This window comes from Mobula hypostoma, chromosome 22, assembly GCF_963921235.1.
Source record: "Mobula hypostoma chromosome 22, sMobHyp1.1, whole genome shotgun sequence".
Taxonomy (NCBI): domain Eukaryota; kingdom Metazoa; phylum Chordata; class Chondrichthyes; order Myliobatiformes; family Myliobatidae; genus Mobula; species Mobula hypostoma.
The window spans coordinates 15,724,389-15,749,831 of NC_086118.1; the positions used below are offsets into that span (position 1 = coordinate 15,724,389).

A 25,443-nucleotide genomic window follows, 5' to 3' on the forward strand; every position below is an offset into this window, starting at 1 on the left:
ATTAATGTTGTACGGTGATGGGGACCAGAGTGCCAGAACATTTAGTGAAGAGTTTGTGGAGACAGATGTTGTTAAGATCTCAGACAAGGTCAGGAACCGAAAGGTTGAGCATTATGTGACTAATGTTCTGAGCTGCCTATATTTCAATGCAAGAAGTATTGAAGAAAAGGCAGATGTGCTCAGAGCACGGATCAACATCTGGAATTATGACATTGTAGCCATTAGTGAGATTTGATTGCAGGAGAAGCACTAGCTCAGTATTCTGTGGTTCCATTGCTTTAAGCACGATAAGGTGAGAGGGAATAAAGGAGTAGGAGGTGAATTACTAGTCAGGGAAAATGCCACAGCAGTGCTAAGTCAGGACAGACTGGAGAACTTGTCTAGTGAGGCATTATGGGTGGAAATGAGAAATAAGAAAGGTACGACCACAATATTGGGGCTATATTACAGACCTCCCATTAGTCCAAGGGATTTAGAGGAACAAACTTTCAGAGAGATTGCAGACTGTTGCAAGAAACAGGGTTCTTACAGTAGGAGATTTTCACTTTTGACATATTGACTGGGAAACCCATATGGTAAAAGGACTAGATGGGATAGTTTGTCAAATATGTTCAGGAAAGTTTTCTTCATCACTGTGTAGAAGTCCCAACTAGAGAGTGTGTGATATTTGATTTCCTATTAGGGAATGAGACAGGGCAGGTGACAGAAGCTTGTGCAGGGGAACACTTTGACTCTGGTGATCACAATGCCATTACTTTCAAAGTAAATATGCAAACGAACTGCCTAGTTAGTGGGCTGAGATTCTAATTTGGAGAAAGGCCAATTTGGATGGAATCAGAAAGGATCTGGCAAATGTAGATTGCGGCAGGCCATTTTCTGGCAAACGTGTACTTGGCAGGTGGGAACCCAAAAGTGAAATTTTGAGAGCAAAAGGCTTGCATGTGCCTGTCTGAATAAAAGGTAAAGATAACAACTCTAGGGAACCTTGGTTTTCAGGAGATATTGAGGCCATGGTTAAAAAAAAAGTAAGTGCAGAGTAAGTATAGACAATAGACAATACGTGCAGGAGTAGGCCATTCAGCCCTTCGAGCCAGCACTACCAATATAGGCAGGTAGAAACTAAGGGGGAGCTTATGGAATATAACAAATGTAAGAGAACACTTAAGAATGAAATCAGGAGGGCGAAAAGAAGGCATGAGGTTGCCCTAGCAGACAGGGTGAAGGAAAATCCCAAGGGATTCTAAAATAAAGGCATCGTTAGTCTTGCGAGACCATGGATCTGCGCCTGGAAAGTCTTCACTCTCCAGGGAACAGGCCTGGGCAAGGTTGTATGGAAGACCAGCAGTTGCCCATGCTGCAAGTCTCCCCTCTCCACGACACCAATGTTGTCCAAGGGAAGGGCATTAGGAACATACAGCTTGGCACCAGTGTCATTGCAGAGCAATGTGTGATTAAGTGCCTTGCTCAAGAACACAACAAGTTGCATCGGCTGGGGCTCGAACTCACGACCTTCAGGCCACTAGTCCAATACCTTAACCACCTGGCCACGTGCCTACACAAGGGATTCTACAGATATGTTAAAAGCAAAAGGATTGCAAGGGACAAAACTAGTCCTCTTGTAAGATCAGAATGGTAATCCAGATGTGAAGTCAAAAGAGATAGGGAAGATCTTATATACATTTTTTTGCATCTGTGTTTACTCAGGAAATGGATACAGAGTCTATAACAGTGAGGTAAAGCAGCATCAACTTCATGAACTCTGTACAGATTACAGAGGCAAGTCAGGATGGATAAATCCCCAGGGCCTGACAGGGCGTTCCCTCAAACCCTACATGAGGCAAGTGCAGAAATTGCCGGGACGCTAACAGAGATATTTAAACAACCTTAGTGACAGGAGAGGTACAAAAGTACTGGAGGATTGCCAATGTTATTCCGCTGTTTAAAAAAGGTTCTAAACAGAAACCAGGAAATTATAGGCTGATGAGCCTTGACATCAGTTGTGGGAAAGTTATTGGAAGGTAGTCTAAAGGACCAGATATATAAGTGTTTGGATTATTCTGAATCAGCAGCAATAGAGATAAATTTGAGTTGAGTTTTTATAAAATAAACAACGACATTTTTTGACCTCTACTCAAATAAAAAATGGAACAGTAAACGAACGATCAACTTAAACGGATGTTAACAGCGTTATACTTCTATAGTTATCAAACGATCGAACTTAAAGACAATGCTCAACAGATCCCATTTAAGCACAGTCTTAAGGTGGTAGTTTAATAAGTCCATATGATTTATGAAATAACTGAGAGGAGAGACTTCCCAAACCTTGCAATGAAGAAAAGCCGAAACTGCTGACACCGGTTCCAGCCGAGAAATAGCTTTTCCGAAGTCATGACGCAGAATACAAGTTCTCAAAGTAACTGACCTTTCTGCTGGAAGTGGTCATCACACAATACCCAAACCGTGTAAGGGTTAACAAAACATGTTTGCCACGTACGGACAGTTCCAAATGTCAGTTTAACCCATAATGCGCCGAATGCCGCTGGTTAACCCCAATCCCTCTGGGGTTCATTCATATTCTTCACTTTCACTCTCTTTTCTTCTCCAATAGCGTAACTACCAACAGTGAGTTCCCACCAAAATGAACTACAGAACAACTGTAGTCTCCCCTTACATACCAGTTAGAATATGCTATCACGTGACATCACATCACCCTGCTATCACAAGACAATTATATCATTCCAATGGCATGAGACCATTATATCATTCCAATAGCATGAGACAATTACATAATTTTTCACGAGATACACATGGGACAGGTAACACCTCCCTCCAAGAAAAGAAAAGTTTGATCTATCAAGAGCAAAATTTTAACAACAATTAACGAAATATACAAATATATAAAATTTACAAAATTGCATAATACACGTATAATTATCATACAGTACTCTACAACTAATATAACATGACGAGTGTAAACAAAATATCAGAATTACAAGTTCAACATCTGGACAAACAGTTGGCAATTACATAATCTTTGCCTTTAATGTGAGTTATTAAGAGATCATATTCTTGTAAAATTAAACTCCAATTCAGTAACCTTCTATTTTGTTTTTCAGTTTTCTCAAAAATACCAATGGATTATGATCGGTGTAAACCACGATCAACATACACATCAAAATTCTGCAAAGCCAAAATGAGAGACAACAATTCCTTTTCTATGGTTGAATAATTTCTTTGATGCCCATTAAATTTCTTGGAAAAATAAGCCACAGGGTGGTCAACATCATCATCATTATCCCTTTGTAGTAACACTGCTCCTGCAGCCTCATCACTAGCATCTACAGCTAAGGAAAATACCTTTTCAAAATTAGGTGATTTGAGCACAGGTTGGTGACATAGGATAGTTTTCAATTTATCAAATGCTTCCTGACAAGGCTCTGTCCTAACAAACTTTTCACCTTTCTTCAGGAGGTTAGTTAATGGAAGAGCAATCTCGGCAAAGTTCTTACAGAATTTTCGGTTAATACCCTACCATTCCCAAAAATCTTCTGAGAGCTTTTGTACTAGTTGGAGTGGGAACCTCCAAAATCACCTGAACAGGAGTCAACCTGCCTTGACCCACAACATAACCAAGATAGGTCACAGTGGCATGCCCAAATTCACTTTTAGCTAAGTTAATAGTTAGGTTAGCTTTTGAAAGCCTGTCAAACAGTTCTTCCACTGCAAACATATGTGCCTCCCAAGTGTCATACTCTGTGACTAAATCATCAATATAGGCATCTGTATGTTTTAACCCTTGAATTACAGAATTAATCATTCTCTGGAAAGTTCCTGGGGCATTCTTCATTCTAATGGCAGATCATTGTACTCATATAACCCAGATGGCATCACAAATGCAGAAATTTCTCTACCTCTGTCTATTAATGGAACACACCAATACCCTTTCAACAAATCAATCCTTGTAAGAAATTTAGCTTTTCCAACCTTGTCCACACAATCATATACCCTAGGGATTGGATATGCATCAGTTTTTGTTACAGCATTCATCTTCCTGTTATCAGTACAAAACCTAATACTACCATCTGGTTTAGGCGCCATGACACAAGATGAACTCCAATCCAAAGTAGAAGGTCTAACAATATCATTGTCTAATATATACTTAATTTCTTGTTCAGCAAGCTTACTTTTTTCCGCATTCATTCGATATGGATGTTGCTTTATAGGTTTGGCGTTTCCAACATCTACATCATGTGAGCCTACTGTGCTTCTTTTGGGAATGTCTGGAAATAAATCCCTAAATTTCATAATTAACTGTTTCATTTGCTGTCTCTGCAGTGGCTGTAGATGAGCCAACTTCTCATCAATATTTTCCAGAAAATATAGTCTGGCAGAAATAATGTTTGGTTTAAAATAAGCCTCAGATGGATCAGTTACCAAGCTCCCAGGGATGTCAGACTCATTGTCACTAACAACAACAGTCATAGATGCGGATTGTTTCCCATAATAAGGCTTTATCATATTTACATGACAAAGTTGTGTTGGCCTTCGTCGATCTGGTGTTTTTACCATATAGTCCACATTATTAACTTTTGATATAATCTCATAAGGACCATGAAATCTAGCTTGTAAAGGGTCCGTTTGCACAGGGCAAAGTACCAATACCTTATCTCCTTACTTAAATACCTTCATTCTAGCTTCCTTGTCATACCAAGTTTTCATTCTTTCCTGAGCAGGTTTTAAATTTTCCCTTGCTAAGCTGCAAGCTTTATGCAATCTTTCCTTAAATTTTAAAACATAATCTAGCAAATTAGCTTGTACTTCTTTATTTACACACTGTTCTTTTAATAAAGGTCCTCAGACACTGTGCCCAAACACAAGTTCAAAGGGACTAAAGCCTAGGGACTCCTGCACTGACTCCTGTACTTTAAACAAAAGCAAATGAACTCCCTCATTTCAATCTTCCTCATTTTCAATACAAAATGTCCTAATCATAGTTTAAAGGATAGAATGGAACCTTTCTAAGGCCCGTTGTGATTCGGGATGATATGTAGACAATATAATCTGTTTGGCTCCCAGTTTATAAACTATCTACTGGAACAATCCAGACATAAAATTACTGCCTTGATCAGACTGTATTTCTTTAGGTAACCCAAATAAAGTAAAGAACTTTATGAGAGCCTTTGTCACAGTTTTGGCTTTTATATTCCTAAGAGGTATCGCTTCTGGAAACCAAGATGCGGTACACATGATCGTCAGCAAATATTGGTGGCCAGCTTTAGTTTTTGGCAATGGACCCACACAATCTACAATAACTTTAGAAAACGGCTCACCAAATGCAGGAATTGGTTGTAATGGGGCCACTGGGGTGACTTGATTAGGTTTACCCACAACCTGACAAGTCTGACAAGTTCGGCAAAACGTCACCACATCTCTCTTCAACTCAGGCCAATAAAAATGTTTAAAAACCTTGTTCACAGTTTTCCTCACACCAAAATGGCCACCCAAGGGCATATTATGAGCCAAAGTTAAAATTTCATTCCGGTAAACTTTAGGAACCACTACCTGGTGAAAAACTGCCCAATCCTTGCTTGCAGGAATCTAGGGTGGTCTCCACTTCCTCATTAATACTCCACTCTTGAAATACTACCCTACTGGCACCTTTGCAATCTCATTACCTGGGAGAGCTTGTTCTATTAAGGTGGCAATCACAGGGTCTTTGCTTTGCTCCACTATAATCTCCTTCTTAGACAAGGACAAGTCTTTAAGGTCAGATTTATAACAAGGATCCTGATCAAATAATGAAGGTAGAAAAGTTACGGCCAAATCATCGAACTCTGAATCCTTATTTGAATTGTCGTGCGTAACAGACCCATGCTGCACAGAACCCTCTGCCTCAGCAGGCTTTTTTTCCATAGCTCGGGTTATTGCACAGGAAGTATATATGTTAGATTCCATCTTTATACTTTATACTTATACTTCATACTTTATTGTCGCCAAACGATTGATACTAGAACATACAATTATCACAGCAATATCTGATTCGGCGCTTCCCATTCCCTGGATTACAAATCGATAGTAAATATTAAAAATTTAAATTATAAACCATAAATAGAAAATAGAAAATGGAAAGTAAGGTAGTGCAAAAAAACCGAGAGGCAGATCCGGCTATTTGGAGGGTACGGCCCAGATCCGGGTAAGGATCCGTTCAGCAGTCTTATCACAGTTGGAAAGAAGCTGCTCCCAAATCTGGCCATACACGTCTCCAAGTTCCTGAGCCTTTTCCCAGAGGGAAGAGGGACAAAAAGTGTGTTGGCTGGGTGGGCCGTGTCATTGATTATCCTGGCAGCACTGCTCCAACAGCGTGCAGTGTAAAGTGAGTGCAAGGACAGAAGATTGGTTTGTGTAATGTGCTTCACCATGTTCACGATCTTCTGCAGTTTCTTCTGGTCTTGGACAGGACAACTTCCATACCATTTTGTGATGCACCCTAGAAGAATGCTTTCTACGGTGCATTTATAAAAGTTAGTGCAACACACATCAAAGTTGCTGGTGAACGCAGCAGGCCAGGCAGCATCTGTAGGAAGAGGTGCAGTCGACGTTTCAGGCCGAGACCCTTCGTCAGGACTAACTGAAGGAAGAGTGAGTAAGGGATTTGAAAGTTGGAGGGGGAGGGGGAGATACAAAATGATAGGAGAAGACAGGAGGGGGAGGGATAGAGCCAAGAGCTGGACAGGTGATAGGCAAAAGGGGATACGAGAGGATCATGGGACAGGAGATCCGGGAAGAAAGACAAGGGGGGGGGACCCAAAGGATGGGCAAGAGGTATATTCAGAGGGACAGAGGGAGAAAAAGGAGAGTGAGAGAAAGAATGTGTGCATAAAAATAAGTAACAGATGGGGTACGAGGGGGAGGGGGGTAAAAATTAGTGAGGGTTTTAGGGGACAGGCCAAATTTCTTTAGTTTTCTCAGGAACTAAAGGCACGGGTGGGCCCTCTTGGCAGTGGACTCTGCTTGGTTGGTCCAAGTCAGGTCATATGTGATATTGACCCCGAGGAACTTAAAGCTTTTGACCTGTTCCACTTGCATACCACCGGTGTAAATGGGGTCGTGCGGTCCGCTACTCCTTCTGAAGTCAACAACCAATTCCTTCGTCTTGCTGACGTTGAGGGATAGGTTATTGTCCTCGCACCATGCCACCCAGGTTCTTAATTTCCTCTCTGTACTCAAACTCATCATTACCCGATATACGGCCTACAATTGTTGTGCCATAGCAAACTTATATATTGAGTTCGATGGAAACTTGGCTACACAATCATGGGTGTATAGTGAGTACAGCAGGGGGCTGAGTACACAGCCTTGTGGGGCACTAGTGCTTAGAGTGATTGTAGAGGACAGTTTGTCCCCTATTTTTAGATCATCAACGATTGGCTTAGTTGTCATCTGCACTGCAGGAACAACTTTTCCTCCTGCTAAGTCATTCCCTAACAGTAAAGAAACACCATCCACCGGTAAACTGGGTTGCAGTCCTACTTTAACAGTTCCTGAAACTAACCTCGACTTTAAAACTACGTTGTGCAGAGGTACAGACATAAGGTTGCCCTCAATACCTCGTATAAGATTTACCTCATCAGTGTCAAGTCTCATTATTAAGCTCTAGAACACTGTCTAACATTAGTGACTGAGAAGCACCAGTATCCCGAAGAATTTTTATTGGTACTGGAGGGACCTTGCATTCACCGAAACAAATCCCTCTGACATAAAATGATCGAATCCCTTCTTAACCTGGTCAAACCTTGACAAAGCTTCCTTTGAATGTCCCAAACCCTATGGGTTTCTGGGCGTTTCAAAGTGTTGCGCGCAGGCATTTGAAACTGCCTCCTTTTCCCTCTTCTTCAGATGGGAACAGTTAGCCATAACATGCCCAGGTTTCTTACAACAGTAACAATTAAGACTGAAATGTTTTTCCTTCACTTGCTTCCCTTCATTCTTACCTTTATCACTAGCCTCCGATCTACTTTCCAGTTTACCCTTACTATCCAGGCTACTCTTTTGGAAAGTTTTACTCAAAGTAAATTTACTCTTATGGATTAAAGCATACTCATCTGCTAATTTAGCAGACTCCTGCAATGCAGCAGTGTCCCTCTCACTGAAGTATATCTTTATGTCAACAGGGATGCACCTTTTAATTTCCTCAATTAAAACCAACTCTTTCAAGTTGTCATACACCTCATTCACATTTTTAGATTTGACCCATTGTTCAAAACACACAGATTTATCATAGGCAAATTCCATATGAGTTTGGTTCACAGATTTCTTCAAAGTTCTAAACCTTTCTCTATAAGCTTCCGGAACCAGTTCATAAGCTTTAAGTATACACTGCTTCACAGTATCATAATCAAGTGCTTGCTCAGCAGTTAAAACTGTATAAACTTGTTGTGCTTTACCTTTAATTACACTTTGTATAAGCACTGGCCATTTATCTTTCGGCCACTCTGAAATCAGAGCAACTATCTCAAAATGCTGGAAGTATTTATCAACTTCTGCCTCATTAAATGGAGGAACCAATTTAATTTCCTGACTAACAACAAATGGTTTCCTAGAACCAGAGGACTGATTCTTGGACCTTAACTTCACTATCGCTAGCTCCAACTCCCATTTATTCTCTGCTTCTTTAGCTTCAAATTCCCTCTGTTTATTTGCTTCTCTTTCAGCCACCTCCGCTTTAAATTTCTCTAACTTTATTTGCTTTATTTGCAACTGCATCTATAGTTTACTTATTGGAAAATTATCTAACACCGCTTCATCAAATAAATTCGCACTGATATAAGCTATTTTTCTCTGAATCATTGACTTTGTCCCTGTAAGCTTCAGTGCTGTAGCAATTTCCATCAACTCACCCTATCGCACTTTCTCTAATTCCACAGGTGTTGGAGATTCCAGAAATCTGTCAATATGCATTGCTGCTGATTACCACACACAAAGCGATCAAACAAAAAGGATTTTCCCTTTTATCAATCAGATTGTTAATTAAACAACCAATTAAACTCTAAATTGGTTCAAAACCTGACTAGCCCCCACATACGTTATGAATCAGCAGCAATAGAGATAAATTTGAGTCGAGTTTTTATAAAATAAACGACCACATTTATTAACCTCTACTCAAATAAAAAATGGAACAGGAAACAAACGATTAACTTAAACGGATGTTAACAGCGTTATGCTTCTATGGTTATCAAACAGTCGAACTTAAAGACAATCCTCATCAGATCCCATTTAAGTACAGTCTTAAGGTGGTAGTTTAATAAGTCCATATGATTTATGAAATAACTGAGAGGAGAGACTTCCCAAACCTTGCGATGAAGAAAAGTCGGAACTGCTGACACTGGTTCCAGCTGAGAAATAGCTTTTCTGAAGTTATGATGCAGAATACAAGTTCTCAAAGTAACTGACCTTTCTGCCGGAAGTGGTCATCACATAACACCCAAACCGTGTAAGGGTTATCAAAACGTGTGAGCTACATACGGACGGTTCCAAATGTCAATCACACCCGTAATGCGCCAAATGCCACTAGTTAACCCCAATCTTTTTGGAGTTCGTTCGGATTCTTCACTCTCATTCTCTCTTATTCTCCGACGGCGTAACTACCAACAGTGAGTTCCCACCAAAACGAACTACGCAACAACTGTAGTCTCCCCTTACATACCAGTTAGAACATGCCATCATGTGACATCACATCACCCCGCTATCACAAGACAATTACATCATTCCAATGGCACGAGACCATTACATCATTCCAACAGCATAAGACAATTACATCATTTTTCATGAGATACTCACGTGACAGGTAATATGATAGACAGGGACTGATTTAAGGATAGTCAGCATAACTTCGTCCATGGTAGTCATGTCTAACCAGTCTTCTAGAGTTTTTCGAGGAAGTTACCAGCGAAGCGGATGTTGTCAACATGGACTTTAGCAATGCATTTGACAAAGTCCCGCGTGAGAGGTTGGTCAAGAAGGTAGATTGGATTAGACATTGGCCGTGTAGAAGAAGCCAGAGAGTGGTAGTAGACAGTTGTCTCTCTGACCCATCTGGAGAAATTTTTGAAACGCAGGTTCACTGCTGTTGTGACTGCGCGATCAAGAATCTTCCAGAGGGAAGGCCTCAAAATCCCCAGCTTTGCCTGCTGCTGGCGACCGAGGCTGAGGTCGAATCGTTCAGATAGAGATGGTGCTTGGTACTCAGTGTCGGAGGGCTGATCAGAGCTCGAAGTTTTCGGATGACTCAAAGTCGGACTGTGGTCGGGCATGGCAGAGAGTTTTTCTTCCTTCTCCGGTCTGCGTGAGATGTGGGACATTTGAGAGACTTTGAACTTTTTACTGTGCCATCGACTGTTCTTCATCATGTTATGGTATTGTTGCACTGTTGTAACTATATGTTATAATTATGTGGTTTTGTTAGTTTTTTCAGTCTTGGTCTGTCCTGTATTTTGTGATATCACACTGGAGGAAATATTGTATCATTTCTTAATGCATGCATTACTAAATGACAATAAAAGAGGACTGCGCGTCTTCATAATCTAATGGTAACGGAACCCTCCAAATCTTGGTGGGGTAGTTTAAGGCAATCCACTGAAATACATTTGGGTTTACCCCTCTTATGTCTGATAGAAATCTTTTCTCCCCATTACAAAGCGCTTAAGGGGATTCTGGTGTACATCGGGAGGATGAAAGCAAATGAGCTGGAGACGTAGGTCAACCGGAAGCCAACAGTGCTGCATGCCATGTTGGGAAGTAGGAATAGGTGCAAAGAAATTGAATTTACTGAGGATGGTGGAATGCCATTGAGAGGCTAACCAGGCTGTCATGGTGTCAGGAATAAAATCAGCTGCCACTCTGAATGGCTGCCCATAAACCAGATCAGCCACAGATGACTGCGGGTTGTCTTTTGGAGCTCATTTGAGCCAAGCAGGATCCACGGGAGATGACCATGCCAACACTGATTCATCAGGGAAATTCTCAGAGCAGCCTTTAAGGAGTGGTGAAACCTCTCGCATAGGTCATTGGACTGCAGGTGATACACCATAGTGTGATGCAACCTAATGCTGGGGTTCTGGGCCAGCGCAGCTCCGAGATCTGATATGAACTAGGTCAGAGAAAATATCAGATGGGATGCCAAACCCAGGTCCTGATAAACACCTGAGCCATATCTGCGGCTGTCACCAATGCTAGAGGGATGACCTCTGGCCACCTGCTGGTATGGTCCACAATGGTAAAGAAGTATGTGAAACAGCGGGACGGGGGGGGGGGGGGGAAGGACCAATCATAGTCCACAATGGCTTGTCAAACCCTCACTCCGGGACCTCAGAAGGTGTCAATGGTTAATTTTTGCTCACTGGCACTCCACACAGGCTGCAGACCAATCACGCGCATCCTTTGCCACACACACTTTTGAACAACCAGCTTCTGTGAGGCCTTCCAGCCCAGATGCAAGAGGCCATGTATGGAGTCAAAAACAGTTCACCTCCAGTTTGCGAAGGCAATTGACTGAGACATTGTGCAGGAGGGAAACCTGTGCTTCTCTGAATTTAATGTCAGCCAACAACAGGCCCATTACTGCTGTTCGGTAAGCCTGGACCCCTGGGTCCGTAGCTTGCTCGGCAATCATGCGGCATAGTCAAGCCTCATGTACAAGGCCTCAACGGCTAGCCATTAGAGGTAATCAACCATAGCGTTATTTTTCCCATTGATAGGTTGTATATCAGTTGTGAACCATGTAGGCCAGGTGGCGTTGCTGCCACGCAGACCAGGGTCTGATATTTTGGCCATCAAGTGCACAAGGGTTTAGTGGTCAATGAACGCTGTGAAATGGCGACCCTCTAGAAGTAAACAAAAATAGCAGACAGCCAGATAGAGACCAAGAAGCTCAAGGTCAAACATGCTGTAATTCATTTTGGGAACAGAGCTTCTGGCTGAAGAAGGCAAGAGGCTGCCACACACCTCTGACCAACTGCTCCTGCATGACACCCACAGCATAGTCTGAAGCGTGTCAGTAGTAATGGCTGTAGGTGTGCTGGGAAGCAGGTGTGCCAGTAGGGTCATGTTGGAAAGACCACGTCAAATGTCCTGGTTGTGTCCACTAACCAGTCAAGCACATAGTCATAATCATACTTTATTGATCCCGGGGGAAATTGGTTTTTGTTACAGTTGCACCATAAATAATAAATAGTAATAAAATACTAAATAGTTAAATAGTAATATGTAAATTATGCCAGGAAATTATGAAATAAATCCAGGACCAGCCTATTGGCTCAGGGTGTCTGACCCTCCAAGGGAGGAGTTGTAAAGTTTGATGGCCACAGGCAGGAATAATTTCCTATGACGCTCTGTGTTGCATTTCGGTGAATGAGTCTTTGGCTGAATGTACTCCTGTGCCCACCCAGTACATTATGTAGTGGATGGGAGACATTGTCCAAGATGGCATGCAACTTAGACAGCATCCTCTTTTCAGACACCACCGTCAGACAGTCCAGTTCCATCCCCACAACATCACTGGCCTTACGAATGAGTTAGTTGATTCTGTTGGTGTCTGCTACCCTCAGCCTGCTGCCCCAGAACACAACAGCAAACATGATAGCACTGGCCACCACAGACTCGTAGAACATCCTCAGCATCGTCCGGCAGATGTTAAAGGACCTCAGTCTCCTCAGGAAATAGAGACGGCTCTGACCCTTCTTGTAGACAGCCTCAGTGTTCTTTGACCAGTCCAGTTTATTGTCAATTCGTATCCCCAGGTATCTGTAATCCTCCAACATGTCCACACTGACCCCCTGGATGGAAACGGGGGTCACCGGTATCTTAGCTCTCCTCAGGTCTACCACCAGCTCCTTAGTCTTTTTCACATTAAGCTGCAGATAATTCTGCTCACACCATGTGACAAAGTTTCCTACAGTAGCCCTGTACTCAGCCTCATCTCCCTTGCTGATGCATCCAACCATGGCAGGGTCATCCGAAAACTTCTGAATATGACAAGACTCTGTGCAGTAGTTGAAGTCCGAGGTGTAAATGGTGAAGAGAAAGGGAGACAAGACAGTCCCTTGTGGAGCCCCGGTGCTGCTGATCACTCTGTCGGACACACAGTGTTGCAAGCACACGTACTGTGGTCTGCCAGTCAGGTCATCAAGAATCCATGACACCAGGGAAGCATCCACCTGCATCGCTGTCAGCTTCTCCCCCAGCAGAGCAGGGCGGATGGTGTTGAACGCACTGGAGAAGTCAAAAAACATGACCCTCACAGTGCTCGCTGGCTTGTCCAGGTGGGCGTAGACACAGTTCAGCAGGTAGACGATGGCATCCTCAACTCCTAGTCGGGGCTGGTAGGCGAACCGGAGGGGATCTAAGTGAAGCCTGACCATAGGCTGGAGCAGCTCCAGAACAAGTCTCTCCAGGGTCTTCATGATGTGGGAGGTCAATGCCACTGGTCTGTAGTCACTGAGGCCGCTGGGGCCTGGCGACTTCGGCACAGGGACTAGGCAGGACGTTTTCCACAGTACAGGAACCCTATGGAGCCTCATGATTAGGGATATTGCCTTTAAGTACACTATACAGGAGGAACTTAAGTTCAGAAGCTCGTGGAATGAGGCGGTGATAGAAATCTACCATATCTAAAAACTCCTGCGGTATTTTGGTAGCGCGGAGAGGTAGGAAATCTATAATAGCGGCTTCTTTTGATGGGAGGGGTTTTGCATCTTCTGTGGAGATACAATGGCTGAGAAAGTCAATGGTTAACAACCCAAACTGGCACTTAGCAAGATTAATAATCAACCTGTGTCAGATTAAGCACTCAAAAAGTATGCAGAGATGAGATACATATTCGATTTAGATGTACTGGTGACAAGTACATCATCTAGGTAAACACAAAGAAAGTCTCTATTTTACTACAGAGTCCATCAGCCATTGGAAAGTCTGTGCTGCATTTTTCAGCTTAAATGGCATGGACAGAAACTCAGAGAGGCCAAATGGGGTTATCACAGTCATTTTGGGCATGTCCTCCAAGCACACAGGTACCTAAAGGTAGCCCTTAAGTAAGTCAACTTTGGAAAAGATCAACTTTCTGGCTAAGCGTGCCAAAAAGTCTTGGATGTGTGGGACGGGATAACAATCGGGAGTGGCGACCTCATTAAAGTATTGGTAATTGCCACATGGGCGGCAAGCATCATTAGACTTATAAACCATATAGAGGGGCGAAGCTTAGGGGCTATCCGATTGGTGTACAATGCCAAATCTTTCCATGCTCGCAAACTCAGCCTTCACAGTTGCCAACTTTTCTCGGTCCAATCTATGCACGTAGGCATGGACTGGTGGGCCATTTGAGGAAACATGTTGCTTAACCCTAGGTGGAGAATGTGGGCTTGGTGAAGTTTGGGAATTCACTCAGCAGCTGAGTAAACTCACATGCTGTGGTGCATGGGATTGACAGGGAACTTACTAGGGAGCCGGGGAATGACCCAAAATCCTTGACATCCACAAGCCAGCAGTTCTTAAGATCGACTCTCAGGTGTTGGGTACACAGGAAATATGCACTGAGCAGAGGTCTAGCCACTTTAGCCAGAATGAAGTCCTATGTGTACCGTCAGCCATTGAAGCAGAGAGTCACCCATCGTGCCCCATTAGTCACTGGAGGCTGCCGTTGCACTGAAAGGATGTCCGTAATGAACAGTAGACAACCCTGGCAGCTGGAACCCACAGTGTTCACTGACCTCTGATGTCCTGATGTGCTGGCACTGTCGAAGCTGCAAGGCAATCGGCAGTTCCTAGCATTTATACCAAACTGAGCGTGGTAAAAAGGCCCAGCATCATCTGTTTCATAGTCATGGGTGTCCTTATGTTGGGGGCCTTGCTGATCAAGCTTATTGAGGTAGAGAAGGGAGGTGGAATGATAAACCACTGCCGAGCCAAGCGTGGACTATCAGCCATTTTAGCAAGCTCCCTATAATCTTTCATGGCTGCATTAGTGAGCACTATACTTTATTCTTTATTGTCGCCAAACAATTGATACTAGAGCGTACAATCATCACAGCGATATTTGCTTCTGCGCTTCGTGCTCCCTGGAGTACAAATCAATAGTAAATATTAAAAATTCAAATTATAAATCATAAATAGAAAACAGAAAAGGGAAAGTAAGGTAATGCAAAAAAACTGAGAGGCAGGTCTGGATATTTGGAGGGTACGGCCCAGATCCGGGTCAGGATCCGTTCAGCAGTCTTATCACAGTTCGAAAGAAGCTGTTCCCAAATCTGGCTGTACAAGTCTTCAAGCTCCCGAGCCTTCTCCCGGAGGGAAGAAGGACGAAAAGTGTGTTGGCTGGGTGGGACGTGTCCTTGATTATCCTGGCAGCACTGCTCCGACAGCGTGCGATGTAAAGTGAGTCCAAGGATGGAAGATTGGTTTGTGTGATGTGCTGGGCTGTGTTCATGATCTTCTGCAGCTTCTTCCGGTCTTGGACAGGACAACTTCCATACCAGGTTGTGATGCACCCTAGAAGAATGCTTTCCACGGCGCATCTATAAAAATAGTGAGGGTTTTAAGAGACAGGCCAAACTTCTTTAGCTTTCTCAGGAACTAAAGGGGCTGGTGAGCCTTCTTGGCAGTGGAATTTGCTTGGTTGGACCAAGTCAGGTCATTTGTGATATTGAACCTGAGGAACTTTAAGCTTCTGACCTGTTCCACTTGCCCACCAGTGATGTAAATGGGGTCATGAGGTCCGCTACTCCTTCTGAAGTCAACAACCAATTCCTTCATCTTGCTGACATTGAGGGATAGGTTATTGTCTTCGCACCACGCCACCAGGTTCTTAATTTCCTCTCTGTACTGAAACTCATCATTACCGGAGATATGGCCTACAATTGTGGTGTCATCAGCAAACTTATATATTGAGTTCGATGGAAACTTGGCTACACAGTCATGGGTGTACAGAGAGTATAGCAGGGGGCTGAGTATACAGCCTTGTAGGGCACCGGTGCTCAGAGTGATTGTAGAGGAGAGCTTGTCCCCTATTTTTACAGCCTGGGTCCTGTCTGTGAGAAAGTTGAAGATCCATCTGCAGAACTGAGTGCTAAGGCCCAGGTTCCGGAGCTTAGGAATCAGTTTACTTGGAATGATGGTATTAAAGGCAGAGCTGTAGTCAATGAAAAGGAGCCTTACATATGCATCTTTATTCTCCAGGCGTCTAAGAAGGAATGTAGGGCCAGAGAGATGGCATCTGCCGTTGACCTGTTGCTCTGGTAGGTGAATTGCAAAGTGTCGAGGTTGACCGGTAGGCTGTGCTTGATGTGTGCCATAACCAAATGCTCAAAGCACTTCATAGCAATTGATGTCAGAGCCACAGGTCAATAGTCATTCAGGCATGCCACCTTACTCTTCTTCAGCACCGGGATTATCGTTGCCTTCTTAAAACACAAGGGGATCTTAGACTGAAGCAAGGAGCAGTTGAAGATGTCAGCAAACATGAGAGCTAGCTCACTTGCACAGGCCCGGAGAACCCATCCCAGGACGCCATCTGGGCCCGTCGCCTTCCTTGGATTTACCTTCAGGAAGGCCCTTCTAACATCCTCCTCGATGACGATGAATCTCGATGCCACCAGGTCCAGTTCATCCGGCGGGAGTGTGACGCTCCTCTTCTGTTCGAATCTTGCATAGAATACGTTAAGTTTGTCAGGAAGAGAAACGCCACAGTTATTGATACTCCCAGCCTTTTCTTTGTGCTCAGTGATCTCATTTAGACCCTGCCATAGCCTACCGGAATCCCTCTGGTTAGCCTGGGCTTCCAAATTGGCTCGATATTGCCTCTTGGTGCCCCTAATGGCTTTCCGGAGTTTATGCCAGGATTCCGTGTAGCGACTGGTATCCCTGGACCTAAAAGCCACAGCTCTAGCCTTCAAAAGGGACTTGACCTCATAATTCATACAAGGTTTCTGGTTAGGGAATACCCGGATCGTCTTGTGAGACACACAGTCCTCTGTGCATTTCCAGATAAAGTCCGTGACAGCTGAGGCACACACATTGAGGTTAGCTGCTGAGTCCTTGAATACTAACCAGTCCACCAATTCTAAGCAGTCACGGAGGACCTCATCCGTTTCCTCCGTCCAACGCGACACCACTTTTGACACCGCGACCTCCCGCTTCAGTTTCTGTTTGTAAGCCGGGAGGAGGAGTACGGCCTGATGGTCCGATTTTCCGAAGTGAGGTTGTGAGACGGAACGGTAGGCATCCTTGACTGCTGTGTTGCAGTGGTCAAGTATATTCGGGCCTCTAATGGGGCAGGAGACATGTTGGTATGACTTCGGCAATGCCTTTCTATATGAACTTGATCAGATATTTGCTGCATGAAGAGTTCTTTAACAATAATGCAAGTATAGTAATTTCCCAGCAAAGACAGCATGTGGTCCACTAGTTCCAACGGCTTAGCATTGCTGAGGCCGAGCAAGGAGAGAACTGTTTGGCATGCTCAGACTCTGATAGTCCAAAAGTCTGTAAAAGCTGAGTTTTCAGTGATCAGTATCAATCGTGTTCAGGCAGTTATTCTAGTAGAGTCAGCACTCTTGCAGCTGTGAAGTTGCTGAGCAAAGCAACCAAAGCAAATTTTAGAAAAATTTGGTGCTGTAGGCGGCAATTTCTTGCGATGCAAATTGGGCCTCGGCTTGTACAAACCAAGCAACAGCATTTTGCTCCCAAAGCTCTGGCAGTTTCAAAGTGACTACATTGGCTGACATGGTTAATAACTCAGGAATCATCCTAGAGCATTGTGGTTACTAATGCAGGTTTTTGCAAATAAAAACCATAACAACTCATTTATTGTGCTCCAAACAATGAACAGAAAAGCATGGTAATAGAACTTCATGTAATATGTCATCACATCAGACCAGCCTCTTAAATTGAACCCCAACTCAATGCTGTTTGTTGTGAATTATGTACATGTCCACCAGTTACATTACCCTACACCCAAATAGTTCTTCCAGGTGAGGCAACACTTCACCAGCGAACCTGATGGGGTCACCTATTGTGTCCAGTGCTCCCGATGCGGCCTCCTCTGCATTAGTGAGACTTGGCATAAACTGCAGGACCATTTTGTCGAGCACCCTTGCACCATCTGCCATAAGTAAGACTTCCTGATGGCCATTTTGATTCCAATTCCCATTCTTGTTCCTCCATGTCAATCCATGCTCTCTTGTTGTGCCAAGATGAGGGCACCCTCAGAGTGGAGGAGCAACACCTTATATTCTGTGTGGGTACCCTCCAACCTGATGGCATGAATATCGATTTCTCCTTCCGGTGAACAAATTCCGCCCCCTCCCACTACCTCCATTCCCCACTCTGGCCTTTCACTTCTTCTCACCTGCCTATTATTTATTCCTGGGTCCTTCCTCCTCCTTTTTTCCTATTGTCCAATCTGCTCCCCTATCAGATTCTTTCTTCTCCAGCACTAAACCTTTCCCACTCGCCTGGCTTCACCTATCACTTTCCAGTTAGACTCTTTCCCTTCCCTCCACCTTTTTATTCTGGCATCTTCCCCCTTCCTTCTCAGTTCTGAAGAAGGGTCTCTGCCCGATATGTCAATTGTTTACTCTTTTCTGTAGATGCTGTCTGACCTTCTATATTCTTCCAGCATCTTGTGTGTGTTGTTTTGGATTTCTAGCATCTGTAGAACTACTCATATTTCAATAGATTTCAATAGGTACATTTAATGTCAGAGAAATGTATACAACATACAGTATATTCTGAAATCCTTTTTCTTTGCAAACATCCACGAAAACAGAGGAGTGCCCTTAAGCATGAATGAATTCAGTGTTAGAGCCCCAAAACACCTCCAGTTCCCCCCCACGCATAAGATGCAGCAAAGCGATGACCCCCTCTCTCCACTAGCAGAAAAGCATCTGCACCCTCCACTGAGCACTCAAATGTGCAGCAAAGCATCAATAAAGACACACACTTGCAGTACCCCAAAGACTATTCATTCATCTGGTTTTCAACATAACATAGGCTCTCTCTCTCCCTAATAAGCGAAAAAGAGGTATCCCCGTTTCACAACGAGAGGAGAGACATAACAAAACAACTCACCCATTTATGGTGTTAAAAGTCTGTTGCGTCACTTTTTCCGAGCTCTGTGCTCAAAGATCTCGGGTCTCTAGGCACACAGCCAGCAGTCAGCTTGCTGCTTTCGATCTTCCGTGTACTCCCATGACACACCAGTTTTCTGAAGCAGCACAAACTCGAATCCAGCCACCTCCAGAGCCACGAAAATCCGGGACCCTGAAGACACACTAGTCTTCCAGGCTGCGTCCTTGGCATATCAAAAAGCAGCCGGTCGTGAGGCCCAGAGAGCGGATCCCATTCCTGCAAAGAACCGAAGTCAGCAAGTAACTCCAGGTCAGTGTCTTCAAATTAACCCTGAAAAGGAAAAAGAAGAGATATTAAAGATAGAAATTGAGCTGTTTCCAAAGATGCAAGCAAAGGAGTCTCTGTTAGGAACCATCATCCTAAACTCCACCCTTTACTCAGTAATCCATTGGTCTCCCTTTGAATGTGTTCAAGGGTACATTTGCTTTAGGTTGTTGAACTATGGTTTGAGAAAAACAACAAGATCAGATAGGTGTTCTTGAAGGTTGGGAATTTTCTGTATGCTAATTAGTCAAATAGGGTCAAATTATGTCCAGTTTCATTCACCAGCATACAGTTTCCTTATCATTCTTTATATTTTGGTACCATTTGCAAAGCAGCTGTTTCAACAACCGCCCAGACAGTCATTCCTTCGAAATTCCACAAAAAAAAGTTGCCTGGTCTTAATATATTGGAAATGTTCAAGGAAACATCAAACGTGATACTTCTCAAATGGAAAAGGATCATTGGAATGACTGCTGTCCAGAAGCAGTCCAGACTCTATTCTCATTGAATAGAATAAATGATAATACCAGTTACCAAGTGTAGGTAGCTCTAAATCCAGACTAGACACAATATGCCATAGTCTTATGCAGAGAAAGTCAGGAGAGTCCAAACATGGAGTTCCTGGACAGTAATGACATTGTGACTAAACCAAATAGAAAAAAACGATAAGTCTCAATTTATTTATTAAGTAGAGAAACAAACAGTACAGATGGTGAAGAACAGAAGCCAGTGAAGGGAATAAGGATAGTAAAGGGTGACTTATTGTAAAGCATCTTAAAGTGATCTCAGTCAGACATTACGTTATGGTTTAATAATCAATTATTATGTGATGGTGGCTTTATTACAAAATAATTTGATTACCAGACTAGAGACGTAATGTTCTAATTAGGTAGGATCTGGATCTGGGCAGACTGTATCTGGAATATTGTGCACAGGTCTGGACTCCCTCCCTATGAAAAAATACAATTGTTATAGAAGGAGTACAGCTGAGGTTCACTAGGTTCATTCCTGGGAATGCAGTTTGTCCATTCAGGAAGAAATTAACAGGGTACAGTACTTCCTTGAGTTCAGGAATAAGGGGTGACCTCAATAAAGCAATTCTTAATGGTCTTCATGTACATGTTCTTTTTGATCTGAATGGAGTTCAGCTAATGTCTCTTGAGTTTTTAAAACATTTACTCTGTCAGAACCTTAGCAGACAACACATACAACACACATGCTTCAGAGCGGAATATTTGCGGAACTTTACAGAACACTTACTGCTACATTCCTAAAAACCTTCTGCACATTGGCCAATACTGAGTCTTTACAGTTACAGGATTTTGACTTCATTTATCTATCTTAACATCTTCACTTTAAAGGTTTTGTAGGGACATTTACAATTTAAAATCTGAGTATCAACCCTGCTTCTTGAGCTGTTAAGAAAGATTTCTTCCTGCAATGTTGCCATATGTTTTGATCTAAATTTAATATTTAATATCTATTTGTACACTGTTAATGGCAAGACCTTTAATGCTGTGCATCTGCAGAGGCTTATTAGGGTCCCTGAAAGCGTCTGCACAGGTTGACAATGTTGTAAAGAAGGCATTTGGCATGCTTGCCGTAAGGAGATTCAAGAATCAGGAAGTTGTGTTGCAGCTTTATAAAACTCTAGTTGGGCCACATCTGGTGTGTTGCATTTAATTCTGGTTGCTCCATAAAGGGAAGAATGTGAAGGCTTTGGAAAGGGTTTGCCAAGATGCCGAATGGATTAAGTGGCATGTACTATACGAAGAGGTGGACAAACCTGGGTTGTTTTCTCTGAAGCAGTAGAGGCTGAGGGGAGATCTGATAAGCTTAGAAGAGACACAGGTAGAGTAAACTGCCAGCATATTTTTCCCAGGGTTGAAATGTCTACTACCAGAGGGCATTATTTAAGATGAAAGGAAGTAAGCTCAAAGGAGATGTGCAGGGGAGGTTTTTCCATATATGCCTAAAATGTGCTGCTGGGGTTGAAGGTGAAATCAGACACAATAGAGGTGTTCAGGAAGCTGTTCGGCACATGGATACGCAGAAAGAGGAAGGATATGGACATCGTGTCGGTAGAAAGGATTAGTTTAGTGGGACATCTGATTGCTAATTAAATTACAACATTGAAGGCTGAAGAGCCTGTTCCTGTACTGTGGAGTTCTTTGTTGTTCTATGTGCAATGTCAAATTGGTGAACTAGGTTAAGATATAAGCTCACATTTGCATTTGAATTCCTCCATACTTCAAAATTTACCACTTCCACTCAATTAAAAACTATTAATTTGATAATCTCCCAACCAAAATAAGTAACCTCTTACTTTCTCACATATTTTTACACCTGCATGGTGACTCACTTAATATGCTTATGACTCTTCGCAGTGTCTACATCCTCCCCAAAGCACTCGTTCCTACCCAGCGATGAATCACCAGCAAACTTGAGTACATTACACTCTGTCCATTCATATGTATCAATATAATAGTTTATAAGTAACTGAGGGCTGAGCAATGACCCTTCTGCTATACTACAATGAATGTCTCCTACTACAAAACACACCTGTATTACTGCCCTCTCTTCTCTGCTCCTAAGTCCTTATTTTTCCAACAAACTTTTGTGTGGTGCTCAGATACCTTTTGAAAATCTAGGTACGCCATAGATTCAGAAACATTCTAGTTATACTATTCATCAAGTGTGACTTCCCTCCTATTAAACCATGCTAAAGCTATGTCAGGACAGCACGGTAGCATAGTGGTTAACACAATGCTTTACAGTACCTTTGACCTGGGTTCAATTCCCTTTGCTGTCTGTAAGAAGTTTGTACGTTCTCCCCGTGACTGCGTAGGTTTCCTCTGGGTGCTCTGGTTTCCTCCCACAGTGCAAAGAAATACCAATTGGTAGGTTAATTGGTCATTGGAAATTGTCCTGTAATTAGGCTACGGTTAAATCAGGGGTTGTTGGGTGGTGCAAAGGGCCAGAAGAGCCTAGTCCACACTGTTTCTCAGTAAATAAATGAACAAACACAGTATTATCATGTCTATTTTTCCAAATACCCTGCTTCTGCAATTTTTAAAATGGTTTCTGAAATTTTCCAATTAACTCAAAGGGCTGCAGTTCATTGTCATCTTTCTGCTTCCTTTAGAGTCATACAGCATGGAAATAGGCATTATGGTCCATCTGATCCATGCCAACCCAGGATCACCATCCAAATTAGCCCCATTTACCCATTCAGACCATAACCTTCCAAATACTTCCAATCCATGACAAAGTCCAACTTCCTTTTAAAGATTGTTATTGCACCAGCCTCAACAGCTTCTTAAATAGTAGTGTCACATTGTTTCTTTGGATTAGTTCCAGAATCCATGGTGCTTTGATATATTACCACTGAAGGCATCCACAAGCAGCTGTCAACTCCTTTTATCCTTAGGATATAGTCTTACTCAATATTTTCTCATTACATGTATTGATTGCTTGTTATTCTTCATTCCTATAACACACTTGGTTTTCCCCTATTTCAAGTTAGCTTTTAAGTTTTCAGCTCTCATTACGTAAAATATTGGTTTAACATCCAAACTATTTTCTCAGAACCATTATCATTTACCTGTTCCTCAGCTTCTAAATGAACCACATTTATCTTTGGACATACTTTCTTTGAACATACTTTCAGGAATTTTAACAATCCAGTTTATGGAGATTACCAGGCACACAGAGTTAAAGATTCAGGGATGTGCTCAGTAATTTCTTGAAAAACTTGGTATAACTCCACTGTCCACGGGGAATTTACAACCAATGACCGCTGTAAATGGAAAAGGTATATTCGGTGCATACTGAGAACTAGGAGTCCAGAACCTTATAAATTTGACACTCTTGCCTTTCTTCTTTATGGAATATATTTACAGAGCAGTGATGAAGTATTCAGTAAGGAAATTCAATTATTCAATAACTGGATTTTATTTTCTTCTTGAATATTTCCCATGGTCCTGAGACTGAATAGCCATCATGCAGTTGATCAAGATCCCTTTTTGAAACTACTTCTCAGCCCAGTAAAATTAGCCTTATCCCCAAAGCTGCTGGACAATGTGTCAATGAGATATTGTGTCAAGTCTGAGGAAGAATTATTTTACCTGTTAAATAAATAAATAAGTCAGTGATCATAATTGGATCCTTATATTGTATTATTGCTTTGTTATACTGCCACCGGCAGCTGTGGAGGCCAAGTCTTTGTGTTTATTTAAGGCCGAGGTTGATAGATTGTTGATTGGTCAGGGCATGAAGAAATACTGGGAGAAGGCAGGAGCTTGGGGCTGAGAGGGAAAATAGGTCAGCCATGATGAAATGGCAGAGCAGACTTGATGGGCCAAATTCTGCTCCTATATCTTATGATCTTATGGCTTTATTCTATGATATGCACTCAGTGGCCACTGAGAGTATGTTTGTCATCTTCTGCTGCTCTAACTCATCCACTTTGTTTGACATGTTGTGAATTCAGTCGATATTTGAGTTGCTGTCACCTACCTATCAGCTTGAACCAGTCTGGCCATTCTGCTTTAACTCCTCTCATTAACAAGATGTTTTTGCCCACAGAACTGCTGCTCACTTGATGTTTTTTGTTTTCCTACCATTCTCTGTAAACTCTAGAGACAGTTGTGCATGAAAATCCCAGGAGGTCAGCAGTTTTTGAGATACTCAAACCACCCAGTCTGGCACCAACAATCATTCCATAGTCAAAGTTACTTAGATCACATTCCTTCCCCATTCTGATGCTTGGTCTGAACAGCAACTGAACCTCTTGATCATGTTTGCTTGCATTTATGCATTGAGTTTCTGCCACATAATTGGTTGATTGGATAACTGCATTATCAAGCAGGTGGATAGGTGTACCTAATAAAGTGGCTATTGAGTGTATCATTGTGTGGGTATCCTTCCTCAGCAGATTGATTGGATATGCATTTACAATTTACTCATGTATTATAATAGATAATAATATAAAAGACACAAGTATTTCCTACACGTGATTTCAAGAGAACATTTATTATAAATAATGTCTGCCCTTCTCATGTTGATACCAACCTAAAAAAATATAACTTCAGAACTGATAATAGTTTCAACTTGAAAACTGATAGAACAGTTACAACTACATTCTAAGAATAGGTCTCTTCTGCCTCCTAAAACCCACAGAAGTGGGATGGCAATGAGCCATCATCAATCCACAAAGACGGTCCAAGATGAAAGCCTGCATGCTTGTATCATAATATTCCAGTCTCTTGGCAAATTTATCTCATACAAATCACCTCATCAGGGAGTGCTTCTCACCATTAGCTAGCCGATCAGTTGATTACACACTTTGAAGGCTTTAAAGCCATTCTTGATATTTCTGCAATGTAATTTCAACTGGTATAATTGTATTAGAAGTGTAATAACCCAGATGGCATGGATGGGTGGATTAATTAGTTTGCAGATGATATGAAGAATGGTGATGTTGTGGGTAATGTCGAAGACTGTCAAATGGTACAACAGGATATAGATCAGTTGCAAATATGGGTAGAGAAAAATGGCAGGATGGAGCTTAACTTAGCCAAATGTGAAGTGTTGCACTTGGGAGATCGAATATAAAGGGGCAGTACTCTGCTAATGGCAAGACCCTTAACAATGTCAAATGCGGAGGGATCTTGGGATCCAAGCGTATAGCTCCCTGAAATATTGATAGGATGGTAAACAAGGCACGTGGCATGTTTGGCCTTCATTAGTCAAGGAAATTAGTTCAACTGTTGGGAAGTTATGTTGCAGATTTATAAAACCCCATTTATAAGCTATATCTGGAGTAGTGCATTCAATTCTGGTCACTCCATTATAGGAAGGATATCAAAGCTTTGCACAGGGTGTAGATAAATCGTTTTCCCTGGAGCAGCAGAGGCTAAGGAGAGATCTGATAGAGATTTATAAAATTTTGAGAGGCACAGATAGAGTAGAAAACTGGTATCGTTCTCCCCAGGGTTGAAG

The 25,443-nt window shown here is 42.5% G+C and overlaps 1 long non-coding RNA gene across 1 annotated transcript in view; it reads right to left on the reverse strand.

The window, feature by feature from the left end:
• The window catches only part of LOC134336485 (uncharacterized), a 138,596-nt gene that overhangs the window by 52,802 nt on the left and 60,351 nt on the right, over positions 1-25,443 (reverse strand). Inside the window, exon 2 of the long non-coding RNA XR_010015800.1 lies at positions 19,117-19,446. This is a non-coding gene — a long non-coding RNA (uncharacterized LOC134336485). The remainder of the gene's footprint in view (positions 1-19,116; positions 19,447-25,443) is intronic.